The sequence below is a fragment of the Mytilus trossulus genome, chromosome 4, assembly GCF_036588685.1.
Source record: "Mytilus trossulus isolate FHL-02 chromosome 4, PNRI_Mtr1.1.1.hap1, whole genome shotgun sequence".
Lineage (NCBI taxonomy): Eukaryota > Metazoa > Mollusca > Bivalvia > Mytilida > Mytilidae > Mytilus > Mytilus trossulus.
In genome coordinates this window covers 28,906,847-28,922,737 of record NC_086376.1, presented here as the reverse complement: position 1 = coordinate 28,922,737, position 15,891 = coordinate 28,906,847, and the positions used below count along the sequence as shown (strand labels likewise).

At 34.8% G+C, this 15,891-nt stretch overlaps 2 long non-coding RNA genes across 2 annotated transcripts in view; both read left to right on the top strand.

Moving 5' to 3' along the window:
• LOC134715031 (uncharacterized) overlaps nucleotides 1-11,630 on the top strand; it is a 32,631-nt gene extending 21,001 nt beyond the window's left edge. The window contains exon 3 of the long non-coding RNA XR_010106606.1: nucleotides 11,504-11,630. This is a non-coding gene — a long non-coding RNA (uncharacterized LOC134715031). The remainder of the gene's footprint in view (nucleotides 1-11,503) is intronic.
• A 585-nt stretch (nucleotides 11,631-12,215) lies between these two features.
• LOC134715032 (uncharacterized) lies at nucleotides 12,216-14,997 on the top strand. The gene is made up of 4 exons (XR_010106607.1): nucleotides 12,216-12,280; nucleotides 12,996-13,063; nucleotides 13,601-13,662; nucleotides 14,719-14,997. It is a non-coding gene; the product is annotated as an uncharacterized LOC134715032 (long non-coding RNA).
• The last annotated feature ends 894 nt before the right edge of the window (nucleotides 14,998-15,891 follow it).

Below are 15,891 nucleotides of genomic sequence, written 5' to 3'. Positions count from 1 at the left end.
TTTTTGGGAAGCAGTCCACATGGAAAAATGATGTAGCCAAACTAATGATACGCTCGATGGGTTCTTTCTAACGTCCTTGTTAAAGAAGCAGGAAAAAATAGAAGAATATGAGATGGAAAATGTCAAATTTACTTGGTCTACAGCAAAGAAACCCTTTTATTGTATTGCTGTTCTTCATATTCAAGTTCACAGACCAGTCCTTCAACAATGAGAAAATGTTAAAAGATAAAAAATTGTGTATAAAAATGTTTTGATTTGTGTACATTAATGTGAATAATAATGACTCTCTTTTATTTGCAATTCTACCAAGGAGGATGGACAGAAGAATTGAAGCAGCCTACAGTGAAAGACTTGAAGAAATATAGGCAATGTAAGTACGATTAAGTGATTTTGCTGCTTGTGGCGTTTCCTGGAAGTAGCTGGTGACCTCCAAATGGGACGATAGTCATGGATGTTGAAATGGCCTACGTCGCAGACTCGCGAGGACGGGCGGCCTCGGATGTTCGCTAGCGGCCTACGACAGCTACAGGCTTCCTGCCCATGCCTGTAGAAGGGGACTTTGAGATGTCATGCTGAAGTTTTTCTGGAGATTATCTGGTGTCATTTTTGGGAAGCAGTCCACATGGAAAAATGATGTAGCCAAACTAAAGATACGCTCGATGGGTTCTTTCTAACGTCCCTGTTAAAGAAGCAGGAAAAAATAGAAGAATATGAGATGGAAAATGTCAAATTTACTTGGTCTACAGCAAAGAAACCCTTTTATTGTATTGCTGTTCTTCATATTCAAGTTCACAGACCAGTCCTTCAACAATGAGAAAATGTTAAAAGATAAAAAATTGTGTATAAAAATGTTTTGATTTGTGTACATTAATGTGAATAATAATGACTCTCTTTTATTTGCAATTCTACCAAGGAGGATGGACAGAAGAATTGAAGCAGCCTACAGTGAAAGACTTGAAGAAATATAGGCAATGTAAGTACGATTAAGTGATTTTGCTGCTTGTGGCGTTTCCTGGAAGTAGCTGGTGACCTCCAAATGGGACGACAGTCATGGATGTTGAAATGGCCTACGTCGCAGACTCGCGAGGACGGGCGGCCTCGGATGTTCGCTAGCGGCCTACGACAGCTACAGGCTTCCTGCCCATGCCTGTAGAAGGGGACTTTGAGATGTCATGCTGAAGTTTTTCTGGAGATTATCTGGTGTCATTTTTGGGAAGCAGTCCACATGGAAAAATGATGTAGCCAAACTAAAGATACGCTCGATGGGTTCTTTCTAACGTCCCTGTTAAAGAAGCAGGAAAAAATAGAAGAATATGAGATGGAAAATGTCAAATTTACTTGGTCTACAGCAAAGAAACCCTTTTATTGTATTGCTGTTCTTCATATTCAAGTTCACAGACCAGTCCTTCAACAATGAGAAAATGTTAAAAGATAAAAAATTGTGTATAAAAATGTTTTGATTTGTGTACATTAATGTGAATAATAATGACTCTCTTTTATTTGCAATTCTACCAAGGAGGATGGACAGAAGAATTGAAGCAGCCTACAGTGAAAGACTTGAAGAAATATAGGCAATGTAAGTACGATTAAGTGATTTTGCTGCTTGTGGCGTTTCCTGGAAGTAGCTGGTGACCTCCAAATGGGACGACAGTCATGGATGTTGAAATGGCCTACGTCGCAGACTCGCGAGGACGGGCGGCCTCGGATGTTCGCTAGCGGCCTACGACAGCTACAGGCTTCCTGCCCATGCCTGTAGAAGGGGACTTTGAGATGTCATGCTGAAGTTTTTCTGGAGATTATCTGGTGTCATTTTTGGGAAGCAGTCCACATGGAAAAATGATGTAGCCAAACTAAAGATACGCTCGATGGGTTCTTTCTAACGTCCCTGTTAAAGAAGCAGGAAAAAATAGAAGAATATGAGATGGAAAATGTCAAATTTACTTGGTCTACAGCAAAGAAACCCTTTTATTGTATTGCTGTTCTTCATATTCAAGTTCACAGACCAGTCCTTCAACAATGAGAAAATGTTAAAAGATAAAAAATTGTGTATAAAAATGTTTTGATTTGTGTACATTAATGTGAATAATAATGACTCTCTTTTATTTGCAATTCTACCAAGGAGGATGGACAGAAGAATTGAAGCAGCCTACAGTGAAAGACTTGAAGAAATATAGGCAATGTAAGTACGATTAAGTGATTTTGCTGCTTGTGGCGTTTCCTGGAAGTAGCTGGTGACCTCCAAATGGGACGACAGTCATGGATGTTGAAATGGCCTACGTCGCAGACTCGCGAGGACGGGCGGCCTCGGATGTTCGCTAGCGGCCTACGACAGCTACAGGCTTCCTGCCCATGCCTGTAGAAGGGGACTTTGAGATGTCATGCTGAAGTTTTTCTGGAGATTATCTGGTGTCATTTTTGGGAAGCAGTCCACATGGAAAAATGATGTAGCCAAACTAATGATACGCTCGATGGGTTCTTTCTAACGTCCCTGTTAAAGAAGCAGGAAAAAATAGAAGAATATGAGATGGAAAATGTCAAATATACTTGGTCTACAGCAAAGAAACCCTTTTATTGTATTGCTGTTCTTCATATTCAAGTTCACAGACCAGTCCTTCAACAATGAGAAAATGTTAAAAGATAAAAAATTGTGTATAAAAATGTTTTGATTTGTGTACATTAATGTGAATAATAATGACTCTCTTTTATTTGCAATTCTACCAAGGAGGATGGACAGAAGAATTGAAGCAGCCTACAGTGAAAGACTTGAAGAAATATAGGCAATGTAAGTACGATTAAGTGATTTTGCTGCTTGTGGCGTTTCCTGGAAGTAGCTGGTGACCTCCAAATGGGACGACAGTCATGGATGTTGAAATGGCCTACGTCGCAGACTCGCGAGGACGGGCGGCCTCGGATGTTCGCTAGCGGCCTACGACAGCTACAGGCTTCCTGCCCATGCCTGTAGAAGGGGACTTTGAGATGTCATGCTGAAGTTTTCTGGAGATTATCTGGTGTCATTTTTGGGAAGCAGTCCACATGGAAAAATGATGTAGCCAAACTAAAGATACGCTCTATGGGTTCTTTCTAACGTCCCTGTTAAAGAAGCAGGAAAAAATAGAAGAATAAGAGATGGAAAATGTCAAATTTACTTGGTCTACAGCAAAGAAACCCTTTTATTGTATTGCTGTTCTTCATATTCAAGTTCACAGACCAGTCCTTCAACAATGAGAAAATGTTAAAAGATAAAAAATTGTGTATAAAAATGTTTTGATTTGTGTACATTAATGTGAATAATAATGACTCTCTTTTATTTGCAATTCTACCAAGGAGGATGGACAGAAGAATTGAAGCAGCCTACAGTGAAAGACTTGAAGAAATATAGGCAATGTAAGTACGATTAAGTGATTTTGCTGCTTGTGGCGTTTCCTGGAAGTAGCTGGTGACCTCCAAATGGGACGACAGTCATGGATGTTGAAATGGCCTACGTCGCAGACTCGCGAGGACGGGCGGCCTCGGATGTTCGCTAGCGGCCTACGACAGCTACAGGCTTCCTGCCCATGCCTGTAGAAGGGGACTTTGAGATGTCATGCTGATGTTTTCTGGAGATTATCTGGTGTCATTTTTGGGAAGCAGTCCACATGGAAAAATGATGTAGCCAAACTAATGATACGCTCGATGGGTTCTTTCTAACGTCCCTGTTAAAGAAGCAGGAAAAAATAGAAGAATATGAGATGGAAAATGTCAAATTTACTTGGTCTACAGCAAAGAAACCCTTTTATTGTATTGCTGTTCTTCATATTCAAGTTCACAGACCAGTCCTTCAACAATGAGAAAATGTTAAAAGATAAAAAATTGTGTATAAAAATGTTTTGATTTGTGTACATTAATGTGAATAATAATGACTCTCTTTTATTTGCAATTCTACCAAGGAGGATGGACAGAAGAATTGAAGCAGCCTACAGTGAAAGACTTGAAGAAATATAGGCAATGTAAGTACGATTAAGTGATTTTGCTGCTTGTGGCGTTTCCTGGAAGTAGCTGGTGACCTCCAAATGGGACGACAGTCATGGATGTTGAAATGGCCTACGTCGCAGACTCGCGAGGACGGGCGGCCTCGGATGTTCGCTAGCGGCCTACGACAGCTACAGGCTTCCTGCCCATGCCTGTAGAAGGGGACTTTGAGATGTCATGCTGAAGTTTTCTGGAGATTATCTGGTGTCATTTTTGGGAAGCAGTCCACATGGAAAAATGATGTAGCCAAACTAAAGATACGCTCGATGGGTTCTTTCTAACGTCCCTGTTAAAGAAGCAGGAAAAAATAGAAGAATATGATATGGAAAATGTCAAATTTACTTGGTCTACAGCAAAGAAACCCTTTTATTGTATTGCTGTTCTTCATATTCAAGTTCACAGACCAGTCCTTCAACAATGAGAAAATGTTAAAAGATAAAAAATTGTGTATAAAAATGTTTTGATTTGTGTACATTAATGTGAATAATAATGACTCTCTTTTATTTGCAATTCTACCAAGGAGGATGGACAGAAGAATTGAAGCAGCCTACAGTGAAAGACTTGAAGAAATATAGGCAATGTAAGTACGATTAAGTGATTTTGCTGCTTGTGGCATTTCCTGGAAGTAGCTGGTGACCTCCAAATGGGACGACAGTCATGGATGTTGAAATGGCCTACGTCGCAGACTCGCGAGGACGGGCGGCCTCGGATGTTCGCTAGCGGCCTACGACAGCTACAGGCTTCCTGCCCATGCCTGTAGAAGGGGACTTTGAGATGTCATGCTGAAGTTTTCTGGAGATTATCTGGTGTCATTTTTGGGAAGCAGTCCACATGGAAAAATGATGTAGCCAAACTAATGATACGCTCGATGGGTTCTTTCTAACGTCCCTGTTAAAGAAGCAGGAAAAAATAGAAGAATATGAGATGGAAAATGTCAAATTTACTTGGTCTACAGCAAAGAAACCCTTTTATTGTATTGCTGTTCTTCATATTCAAGTTCACAGACCAGTCCTTCAACAATGAGAAAATGTTAAAAGATAAAAAATTGTGTATAAAAATGTTTTGATTTGTGTACATTAATGTGAATAATAATGACTCTTTTATTTGCAATTCTACCAAGGAGGATGGACAGAAGAATTGAAGCAGCCTACAGTGAAAGACTTGAAGAAATATAGGCAATGTAAGTACGATTAAGTGATTTTGCTGCTTGTGGCGTTTCCTGGAAGTAGCTGGTGACCTCCAAATGGGACGACAGTCATGGATGTTGAAATGGCCTACGTCGCAGACTCGCGAGGACGGGCGGCCTCGGATGTTCGCTAGCGGCCTACGACAGCTACAGGCTTCCTGCCCATGCCTGTAGAAGGGGACTTTGAGATGTCATGCTGAAGTTTTTCTGGAGATTATCTGGTGTCATTTTTGGGAAGCAGTCCACATGGAAAAATGATGTAGCCAAACTAAAGATACGCTCGATGGGTTCTTTCTAACGTCCCTGTTAAAGAAGCAGGAAAAAATAGAAGAATATGAGATGGAAAATGTCAAATTTACTTGGTCTACAGCAAAGAAACCCTTTTATTGTATTGCTGTTCTTCATATTCAAGTTCACAGACCAGTCCTTCAACAATGAGAAAATGTTAAAAGATAAAAAATTGTGTATAAAAATGTTTTGATTTGTGTACATTAATGTGAATAATAATGACTCTCTTTTATTTGCAATTCTACCAAGGAGGATGGACAGAAGAATTGAAGCAGCCTACAGTGAAAGACTTGAAGAAATATAGGCAATGTAAGTACGATTAAGTGATTTTGCTGCTTGTGGCGTTTCCTGGAAGTAGCTGGTGACCTCCAAATGGGACGACAGTCATGGATGTTGAAATGGCCTACGTCGCAGACTCGCGAGGACGGGCCGCCTCGGATGTTCGCTAGCGGCCTACGACAGCTACAGGCTTCCTGCCCATGCCTGTAGAAGGGGACTTTGAGATGTCATGCTGAAGTTTTCTGGAGATTATCTGGTGTCATTTTTGGGAAGCAGTCCACATGGAAAAATGATGTAGCCAAACTAAAGATACGCTCGATGGGTTCTTTCTAACGTCCCTGTTAAAGAAGCAGAAAAAAATAGAAGAATATGAGATGGAAAATGTCAAATTTACTTGGTCTACAGCAAAGAAACCCTTTTATTGTATTGCTGTTCTTCATATTCAAGTTCACAGACCAGTCCTTCAACAATGAGAAAATGTTAAAAGATAAAAAATTGTGTATAAAAATGTTTTGATTTGTGTACATTAATGTGAATAATAATGACTCTCTTTTATTTGCAATTCTACCAAGGAGGATGGACAGAAGAATTGAAGCAGCCTACAGTGAAAGACTTGAAGAAATATAGGCAATGTAAGTACGATTAAGTGATTTTGCTGCTTGTGGCATTTCCTGGAAGTAGCTGGTGACCTCCAAATGGGACGACAGTCATGGATGTTGAAATGGCCTACGTCGCAGACTCGCGAGGACGGGCGGCCTCGGATGTTCGCTAGCGGCCTACGACAGCTACAGGCTTCCTGCCCATGCCTGTAGAAGGGGACTTTGAGATGTCATGCTGAAGTTTTCTGGAGATTATCTGGTGTCATTTTTGGGAAGCAGTCCACATGGAAAAATGATGTAGCCAAACTAAAGATACGCTCGATGGGTTCTTTCTAACGTCCCTGTTAAAGAAGCAGGAAAAAATAGAAGAATATGAGATGGAAAATGTCAAATTTACTTGGTCTACAGCAAAGAAACCCTTTTATTGTATTGCTGTTCTTCATATTCAAGTTCACAGACCAGTTCTTCAACAATGAGAAAATGTTAAAAGATAAAAAATTGTGTATAAAAATGTTTTGATTTGTGTACATTAATGTGAATAATAATGACTCTCTTTTATTTGCAATTCTACCAAGGAGGAGGGACAGAAGAATTGAAGCAGCCTACAGTGAAAGACTTGAAGAAATATAGGCAATGTAAGTACGATTAAGTGATTTTGCTGCTTGTGGCATTTCCTGGAAGTAGCTGGTGACCTCCAAATGGGACGACAGTCATGGATGTTGAAATGGCCTACGTCGCAGACTCGCGAGGACGGGCGGCCTCGGATGTTCGCTAGCGGCCTACGACAGCTACAGGCTTCCTGCCCATGCCTGTTGAAGGGGACTTTGAGATGTCATGCTGAAGTTTTCTGGAGATTATCTGGTGTCATTTTTGGGAAGCAGTCCACATGGAAAAATGATGTAGCCAAACTAATGATACGCTCGATGGGTTCTTTCTAACGTCCCTGTTAAAGAAGCAGGAAAAAATAGAAGAATATGAGATGGAAAATGTCAAATTTACTTGGTCTACAGCAAAGAAACCCTTTTATTGTATTGCTGTTCTTCATATTCAAGTTCACAGACCAGTCCTTCAACAATGAGAAAATGTTTAAATATACACATGGAAAAAAGTATGGCAACACAAAATTTAAATTGAAATGAAAAAAACACTCTTTATTTTTTTGTGATATGATTTGTTAAAATAGAACTAGTTAAACATTATTTAAATATCACATGAGTTTAATCAATAAATATCAACTCGATAAGTTTTTATTTGCACATGTAGCTACTGTACCTGTAAACAGCAAAAAAGATGTTGTTATCCTCATTGTTTTCAACACACAGGACGGGCGGCCGCGGATAAAAATATAAAAATCTCCAAAAACTTGAGCCACCCACTTTATGAGAAGAATTTCATATAGCAGTTTAACAGACTATTTTTGATCATTGAGCTTCTTAGTGTTATTTAGGCGTCATACCACAAATTACTCCTTCAAATTTAAAATGTATGTAAAAGTAGGCCTACTCTTACATAAAACAGTGCTTTTGTTGTCATTGTTTACTTAATTTAACCAACAAATTTGCAGAAATGAAAATTTTGATGAAAGAGAAATATATTTCAACCATTTTGAGCCAAAATTCACTTGTCTATCAGTTTGCATAAAAATTCAGGCTGAATGCACTCCATAGTATAATAATTTAAGATTCCCTGAAAACCAGGGGTTATTTTTGGAGTACCTCTGTTTCTAAGGTCAGATGTACCACCTTAATAGTAGAATTTTATAACAAAATATTAATCTTAATTTGAAAACAATTTGCTATTGACAAAACAAATATCAAATAATCATTTCAGAAATACATTGTGCTTCAAGTGCAAAGTCTTTTCTAACAATTAACATAGTTGTTTTCTGAGCTAGTTCTGATTGGTCACGTTTTATTGTCTGTTTCTTGCTTACATTCTATATGGATAGTTCAGTGGTATCTTGTTTTTCAGGATATGGTGTGTGTTATTCAGAGGGATCTTTTTATGTAATTTTGAAATGATATACATTTGATATTTGATAGTAATTGAGATTGAAAAGACCAAATATTATAGTGCATTAAGGTGGTACCTAAACTGGTCCGCTGTTCTATCTATAGCTTCGCACCAAAGGAACGGGTTGGAGCTATTGTCACCTTGTCATTAATTGGACAAGTCTTACAAATTCAACAATTTGCTAATAAAATTGGCCACTTAAAGTCATAGGGAATTAGCCTCAAATGTTAATACTGCGATGCCGCAAAATAGTATCTGTTGATAAACTCCATGGTGGTAGCACAGATAAATGATTAACGAGCATGTTAACATGTTCTTGACAAACTGAGCTGGTATCTTTTATTCCCATAAGAACTAAAAAAAGTTATAAATGTGCTAATTTCTGTTAAATTTTCTATCAGTATAATACATAATACATATCACATGATGTTATAGTCTCGTCGAATTATTAAATACCGTGGTCAGAATTATGACCACGGGATTTAGGCCATACCTGTTGTCAGTGTAGCCATAAGTGAACACAACAGGGGTCCAGGCTAGGTGGTACCTAACACTACAGGGAGATAACTCTGTAAAATCAGCTAAACTTTTTAATGAAGTTGTGTTGTTAAGGGAATATTAAGCTTCTCAATGATCAAAATTAGTGTTTGTCAAATTGCTATATAACCAGTAATTTTTCTGATAAAGAGGTTGGTTTAAATTTTTTTGAAATTTTTATATTGTTGTCAAAGGGTCAAAGTAAATGCTTAGTCAAAACTTTATGAAAATTCAAAGAGCCACATTAATTTTAGTGAAGGTGTTGGGTGACACCACCTTAAGCTTTTAATTTTGTTTATAATTTTCAAAATAAAGTTAAAAAACCATTTTGAATCAAAATCTCTTTAACATTGTGTATGTTGAAAAAGTTATAAACCATGCAATCAATAAATTAAAAATTTGAAGAAAAAAATGTATGTTTTAAAAGTGAGGCTTGAAATTTTAAAGTTTCACTGTTTTCAACAATTTCTCCAATATCCAAGATAAAGGCTGGTAATCTTATTTATTTTTGAAAAAAAAGCAATGACACTTGTCCTTTCTTTTCATGTTTGAATAAATTATTTTTAAGGAAATTCATATTTAATGTCAAACCTTTTTGGTTGGTTAATGTTTTTTTATTGGTTTAGTCATAGAATATAAAATAGACTCTACTCTTAAATTAAATTCAAATCGAAAGTTTAAGATGAACAATTTCATTTTTACTTTTAACTAGTGGAAGGGGAATGGAGGGACACGTTCTCCATTTATTTTTTCAATATTTAGCATTTCTATGTTTTTAAGGAGATAACTTGCTCATCATTAAAATAAGTTAACCACAGTAATTAGGAAATGTGTTAAATTACCATACAAACCATCGTTGGTTTTCTCTTGGAATGGTTTTACAAAAGTATTTTTTTAGACCCTTTATAGCTTGTTTTTCGTGTGAGCCCAGGCTTAGTGTTGAAGGCCATACCTTGACCTTATAATGCTTTACTTTTATAAATTGTTATTTGAATGGAGAATTGTATTCTTGGCACTCATACCACATTTTCCTATACCCATAAGTTTGGTGATATCCAAAAGAAGAATTTTTTAGCTTTGAATACATTTTGTACTCTGGTCTTTTTTTAAAGAAAAAATATTTTTCTCAGATCATAAACTATTTCCACCTTGGAATCTTTATTTGAGGCATTTTAAATTTATGGCAAAATATTTTGTAATGTGTTTTTTTTTAATATATATTTGACTTCAATTTCATTTTTATTAACACTGTCTCTATACTTGTAGAAGACTCAATCTTTTTATGGATATACCATGAGTATGTAGCACTATTTCATATCTAAGTGCAGTATTTATCAATCAATGTTATACGACGGAATAAAAGAGGTATTGTATACAACTATTCTTTCAAATTTAAGAAATAGTAGTTAATTTATTTTAAACCATTAAATTTTGCTGTGGGGGCGGGCCTCAGTGGCAGAGTGGTTACTACTGTAATCACTAGCTATTCAATACTGAGGTTGTGAGTTCGAACCTGCTCTTGTGGGTGCACTAGACTCCAATCTTAGTTGACTTTAGGTTGCCAGTTTCATTATCAAAATATCAGGTTTTAATTAAAAGGAGGTAATACCCCTGTTAACTACTCATTATTTGATATTTTATTCATAAAATATTTAAAAGATATTTGATAATTCATGCATGAAATATTTAAAAGGTATGGATGATAAATTGGGAGCATAATAAAGTTGAGTAGTTATTTGGTCCAGTTAAAAAAGGTCATAAACTGAAGCTGTCAAACGGAATTTCGAACCCCTTTACATAGAATTGTCAATATTTTGAGTTACAGCTGTTTGATAGATTTTCATCCCAGCCTGCCCTTCTGAAATTGTCCTGCCCTGATTTTATTTTGAAAAATTTACGATTTCCAGATTTTGTTCATTTCTGTTACCGGTAACTGACATTAATTTTTATTCATTCAAAAAAGCGTCTTTTGGTCCACCTACATTTCATTTTGGTTTTGGTTTTCTGTGCTCTAACATGACAATCATCTACAAAGAATTGAGATTGATTACGAGAAGCAGTGGCGGATCCAGAAATTTTCATAAGTGGGGGCCCACTGACTGACCTAAGAGGGGGGCCGCTCCAGTCATGCTCCAGTGGTTCCCTATATAAGCAACCAAAATGTTTTCCAAAAAGGGAGCCCCCCCCCCCTAAATCCGCCTATGAGAAGGGCATGAAATATTCGGATTTCCAATGAAGTTTTAAATGCTAAATTTGCATTTTGCATAAGCAACAATCCTAATGTTTTCAACACTGTTTGAGTTTTCATTTTATTATGTATTTATAATACTTGTGTTGTATACCAATGCATTTGCTTCATTTTCATGGGACTACAAACTATCGCTTAGAAAGCAACATTCTAAATGATAATTTTTACGGGTAGAAGAAATTGTGGTTTACAACCAATTTTTTGCAAATTTCCAAAATATTAGATATGATTTAACCCACATCTGGTACTAAATAGGTAATATTATAATTTAATCCAATAAATCATCATAATTGGAAAAAAGAAATTATTGTGAAGAAAGAAATAAACATTTTTGTGACATTTCAGGTATTTAAATGGATTTTGATATCATACAAACCAAAAGCACTTCAAAACAGCTTGAAATCAATATCAGCTCTAAGAAAGATGTTTAAAGAGATCATCAACCAAGTCTGAGGCTTAACCATGAACTAAATCAGGCAAGTTTATTTAATCCATACAATTTTTATAGATTTTATAGAAATGAAAATGTACATGAAAGAACACAAGACATCGAACAATATATTAATTTGAATGTGTTTCATTCATATCTCCAAAAACGAGTTGATTAAATAGGGAATCACTGAAGCATGACTGGAGTGCCCCCCCCCTTTTTTTTTTTAGGTCAGTCAGTGGGCCCACCTTATAAAAAAAAGGACTGGATCTCCCACTGATTAAACATGTTTGTGAATGCTCAACAATGCACTATAAATCTGGGACAATAAGAATAAACGGTAAATATATGGTTCTTTTGGCTTTACACACTTGATTTGTACAAGGCACATAAAAAAACAACTATATAGAAAGTAGACACAAATGTTTTTTTAACTGAAGTATTATCAATATTCACAGACCAATTGATTTTCATGGGGTGGAGCCATGGATTTTATATGAAGCTAGATTTTTAAGCAAGACAAAATTTTGTTTTTTACATCATTCATATCCTATTTGCCAAAAATAAATCCAGAATATTTTTTTTTGTAACTGAATATATAGGTTAGATTATTTGTTTAAACATTATAGATCAGCTTTGGGTTTGTCCATAAGGATTGAGACTGGAAATTTCAATTAGATCAGACTTTTAAAGTAAGTTTTAATCTAATATTTTTGAATTTCTGAATTCAAATAATGTAAAATGTGAATTTGTGTTGGGTATAATGTTTTTGACCTGTCTGTCCTGTTTGTCAACCTTGTTCTTGTCATTGCAACTCCTCTGAAAGCACACAGCAGAATTTCATAAAACAAGGTAGTACATACACAATACTATGTAGTTTTGCATGTTTACAAGAAATTATGATTCACTTTTTTTTCTATGAGTTATGCTATGCCCCTCTGAACTTAAAATTTTGGCCTATACTTTTGCAACAGTTTCACTACAAGTCCTCTAAAACTGCACCACAGAATTACATTGATCTTTGAAGTTAATGAGGACAGTATGGCATATCCACAAGAAATCTTTATCAGTTGACTTTTTTCTATCAATACAAGCACAATGGATTTGTTTAACAAGTATGTGTTATAAGTAAATTTGAGAATGGAAATGGGGAATGTGTCAAAGAGACAACAACCCGACCATAGAAAAAAAACCAGCAGAAGTTCACCAACAGGTCTTCAATGTAGCGAGAAATTCCAACACTCTGAGGCTTCCTTCAGCTAGCCCCTAAACAAATATGTACTAGTTCAGTGATAATGAACGCCAAACTAATTTCAAAACTGTTTTGTGAAAGATATCTGTAGTGTTTGGATTGACCTGTAAAAGGAATATTTCATACAAGTGTATTGCTTTTATTATTTGTTATAGGCTGATGTGAGGACTGATTCCATAGTGTTGGAAGTAAGAACTGGTGATTTGATACTGCTAACATATTGGTAAATATACCCAAATTCATATCCCCCACGCAACGAATAATATCTCTGACAATTTCTATAATGGTGGACAATCAACTTTTTTAAAAAGAGTTATACCCTATAGCAATATATTAAATGAGTGCAACAAGTGGGACAAATATTCTTTTATTTTAATCTATAAGTGTTTGATGTCAGTTAAATAACGGTTCAGGTATCATAAAGATTGAATTACATGGAGATATTCAGCTCCAGAGGAAAGGGGTATATAATGGTTCAAGATAGTAAAGATACTGTCAAGCTTTGAAACAGATTGTTTTTGCCTTTTTTCTTTTATCAAGATTCAAACTAAATGTCCACTGGATTTCTTTAGTAATTATGAACCACAAACTTAAATGTTCAAAGGACCAATTTTCTATCAACCAACTTTACAAATATCCAAGGACTTATATACATCCCTGAAATATCCAAAGAAATCCAAGTGTTCCTCAATCACAATGAAAATCATTTAATCCACTGTAGATATTTTGAAGAGATAACTGATTCAACTTTGTATTACAGGTTAGCATTACAGCATTGTCCTTTTGAATACTGGCTGGAGTAAAATTTGGATCCTTTTTGAGGTGAGAATATATTTATTTGTCCACATACAAGAGGGCGGTAATGGGGTACCTTTATAACCAATAATGGTAAAAAAAAATACTGAATGACGTAAAATTTGGAGCATGCAATAAAATTTTAAGTTTTAGTTAATGAAAAAATCAAACAAATTTTGACAAATCAGGTGTTTTTTATCCAAAAATTATGGTAATTATCATTATTTGAGACCTCTGACAAATCATGAGAAAGATATTTTTTCAATCAAGTCATTAACAGTAGCCGATAATGACTATAAATCTTTATTATTTGCAATTATATTTATATTTTCTACTTTATAGATGTAAATCAGATGTTTTTAATGTTCAGAAGGATTATAGTCCTTTTTAACCACTTTCTCTTATACCATTTTTAAACTTTTACCTAATAACCATGATCTGAATCATGAAGAGAACCACTGTTTTTATTATATTTAAGAATTGTGAATACTTGAAAAGGGGAGATAACCTCACATTTATTTGCAATGAAATGGGAAGTGCTGTCACATAGATAAGATGTCTTAATTATATTAAACTTTGCTTCTTAATCAGTTTTGTATTTCTTTCAATACAAATTTCTAAATAATTCATTTTTTCATTCCATATATATGGAGAAAACTAAGTAAATGTCATAAAATTAGAACCAAACAATGAAAGATTATTGGAAATGTCCGAAAAATTATAATTTTATCGTGTAATGTAAATTTTTCAAATTTTTTAGCTTCTTCTGCTCTTGTTTGACACTCAATAAATGATTTAATTAAATATTGGTAATAGTGATGTTTACACCTTGAAAATCAAAATTAGCTTATTAAAATTGCTAATTTCCATTTTATAACAAATTCAGCTGCGCAATCTCTATTGCAATATTTTTGGGTAAATCAATAAAGAATAGAAAACATGTATTTAAATATACAACAAAATCTGTCTATTTAAAAGAAAAATTACAATATTTAAAAATATTACCTAAGACATATGTTTTAACATTACTTGAAATTACTATGGATTGTCAAGAAATGAAATATCATTTGATTTCTTTTACAGGTGCCCTTGTGTGGTCATTCCAATGGACAATAACAATCATGCAGATAAGATATATATTGCTTTTTTGTTTAATAAAATCTTTAAATGATAATTCTGAGATCCAAATGATTTTTTTTTTTATGCTGTTATTTTTTCCATTTACTGTAAATTAACAAATTTGTGTTAGGAATACTGTTATTCCTTTGACTCAAATGTAGTATACAGATATTTAGTTCTGGCTTTTGATATGTATTCCTTTGCAAATAAAAAAACTTGTATTATAGTTATAAAAATAGTTAACTTATACTTATCATTTTGGAAAATTATAATTTTAATGGTTGACAATTTGATGAAATAAAAAAGTCTTTTATGGTTGACTGTAAGCTAATTTTTGCCAAAATTACTGGCTTTGGACTTTGGGAAATTATTGAAAATCAAAGTCAAACAAATTTTTTACTATAAGCCTCCAGATTTTGAGCTTATTTTTAATATGTGAGACTACCATCATGTTTATGTCCACATGAATTATTGAAATTGCAGATTTTCAAACTTTTTGGGACGCCATTCGTGTCGCTTTGACACATCTAGTTTTTTATTAATTTTTGAGGACTTTTAAAACATGTCAATGATAAAGCTATGAAAAGTCAAGAGAGAACATTTTCCTGCCAAAATTTCAATGGCTAATACATCAAACGAGCATGGTGATCTTTTTTTTTACTCTTTGGATTCCTTTATTAATCCCCAATCAATGTAAACTAGTCTTTTGAAAAGTAAAATTATTTTGAAACAGAGAAGCAAACTCCCTAAAATAATCTCTTTCTTTTTTATCTCACTAAGTAACATAATATAGAGCACTTAATTGCACATTAATAGAGCATTTCCTTAACCCTTAAACTCACTATCATCCTTTACTTTAACCCTAAACCTCACCCACAATCTAACCCTTAAGGAAGTTTGCTGCTCAGTTTCAGAATAAATAACTTTCCATAAAACTAGTATATATTGAAAGAGGATTAATTTAGGAAACATAAAAGCAAAAAAAAATATAGATGTCAATGTGCTTGTTTTTAAGATATTAGCCATTGGAAGTTTGGCGGGAAAATGTTCTCTCTTGACTTTTCATAGCTTTATCTTTGACCAGTTGAAGTTCTCAAAAACTATTAAAAAATAGATAAGATTTTATAAGACTTTTAC